Raw genomic sequence first — 2,604 nt, forward strand, 5'->3', positions numbered from 1 at the left:
TATTTGTAAACTGAATTATTACATTTTATTTATCTGGATGGATTTCTTTTACATGGTATTTTAAGTTGATTCAAAGAAATATTTGGTTTAGCCACTTCGTTGGTTCCATGTGACATGAAAATCTATCGATCTTCAGGTCGGACTGGATTAGGGTGTTACAATATGTCGTCAAGAAGGCCTTTCTGGAGGAGCATTGATCTTAACTGAGATGGAAGGAGAGGATGAAAAAACAATAAACCCAGATTATGTCAAGAAATATTAAGCTTGAATAAAAAAGAAAAAGGAAATAAATAAATGAGGGTTCAAGATGAAACTCGCAAAGGGCATCTTAAAACCAAATAAAGGATTTAAATTGAAAACTCGAACGAGCAACTTAATTGCATTTTGGATTAGGCATCCGACAAGTAAACCTTCTCGAAAAGCTTGGTATTTTGGGGGGAATCTCACATCTACAGACATTTTGGCAAATATTTGAGATCTTTTAGACAGAAGCTTACCTCTATACTTAGAAATGTGTCTGGTTATGAGTTCAAAAACGTTTTATGCTATGACTAATCAAGGTCTTATTTTTTTATTTCTTTCGATTGCCATAACTTTGTAAACATTCTCAAAGTTCTTACAAATATCACTTAAATTTCAGCCTTTTCATTTTAAGTCTTGATTTGTGTTTATTTCCAAGCATCTCACAAGTAAAGTGCATAGTTTTAAGGAGTCAGAAAGATTTCTTAGTATTGCTTTAATCTAACTTTTTTAAGTGCAGGGATCAAAGTATTAAGTAGCCTTAATACTCATCATTGAATGGTGTGTGATGAGATATGACTAGTTTTCTATGAGTCGAAGCTATAGAATAGTGTCAAAAGTAATTCGTGATGTTGATTGATTTCATCAGGATCTATTTAGGCAAATAAACGAAAAGGAGCTTTGAGAAAAAGAATCTAAAGTGAAAACCTGAAAGGGCACTTTAGACCGAAAAAACTTAAAAAAGATTAAACCTGAGTGTGAGATGGGGTATTGAATGAATTCCAAGATGAAGAACTAGCAAAGATCTACAATACGTTGGAACTTGTAAAACTGACATGGCATTACACATGCATAATTACGCATTCATGAAATAGGGACATATTCATCCATTCATTTACATTAAAATATTTTGTGCACTTTTGACAGGAATTCAAAAGGAACAACAAAGATTTTAATTTACAACTTTGAGTCTGAATGAGTAAATTTCAATGAAGATTTCAATCCATATTTTAAAGGATCAAATTCATCACATAAGGAGTTCGATCAACATTTTCAACGGAGAGTTCATAATGAGAAGAACTCATCCACGGATGAAGAAGAAGTTCACAATAAGAAGAACTTGTTCAACATTTTGCTCAAATCTATCAAGAATAAGAAGGATCAACATTTTCATGGAGTTCATAATGAGAAAAACTCATCCACAGAGGAAGAAGAAGTTCATAATAAGAAGAACTTGTTCAACCTTATACTCAAATCCATCATATAAGGAGGTGGTTCAACATTTTCAAGGGAATTTATAATAAGAAGAACATGTCTACGGAGGGAGAAGAAGTTCATAATGAGAAGAATTTGTTCAACCTTTAGATCAACTCCATCATAGAAAGAGGTGGATCAACATTATAAATATAAAGTTCATAATGAGAAGAACTCACCCAAAGAGGAAGAATAAGTTCATAATGAGAAGAACTTGTTCGACATTTTGCTAAGATCTATCACTGAAGAGGTGTATTAACATTTCCATGGGGTGTTTATAATAAGAAGAGTTCGCCTAAACTTTTAATATTGGTGGAAGTAGAATCATTTACGGGAAGAATAAAAGTTCATAATGAGAATAACTTGTAGCTATGGGACTTAGCACCTTTCAATGAAGCTCCGAACAAAAAATTGTTTCCCTTTTCGTCTTTGTCTTATTCTCGTCATACGAAATGGATAAAGAGGGACAGTTTTAGACACTTATTTTGCCCATAGTTAATTATTATTTATTTTCTATTGATTACTTATTTTATTATCATTATTTATTATTATTACATATGTTATATATTATAGTTAGTATATGTTATATTATTTTATTTTATTTACTTATAATCATCATATTAATGTTATTAATATATTAAATAAAAAATTATATTAAGTATATGTATATTAGACTTTGTAAGTAATGGATTTAATATTTATTCAGATTCAAATACAAGCCAAGATTTAAGCCTAAAGCATTAAAGTCAAATAATGGAGCCCAATGGTGAAAAAGTTACGCATGGATCCAACAAGGCTAGGGTTTTCCCTTTGTTTTCAGTCGCCAGCATCTCTATCGCTAGATCAAAATGAGATCCAACAACTCAATATAATTATTTTTTAGGGTTAGAAAAAACCCTAACCCTCACTCGTGCAGCCACCTCATCAGTAGTGATCTAGAATCTCAATCTAATTTTTTTCGGCAAAATAATCTCTTTGCGGAAAGAGATTTCAAAATCAATAAAAACGGAAAAGAATATAGTGTTTTAGTTAAACTGAAACTCTAAGTTAGAAAAAAAACGAGATATTTGTGTCTATAAATCCCTGCGAAAATCAAAAGAAATATGTTAT

Source organism: Hibiscus syriacus, unplaced genomic scaffold (genome assembly GCF_006381635.1).
Source record: "Hibiscus syriacus cultivar Baekdansim isolate YM2019G1 unplaced genomic scaffold, ASM638163v2 tig00111000_pilon, whole genome shotgun sequence".
In the NCBI taxonomy this organism is placed as follows: Eukaryota; Viridiplantae; Streptophyta; class Magnoliopsida; order Malvales; family Malvaceae; genus Hibiscus; species Hibiscus syriacus.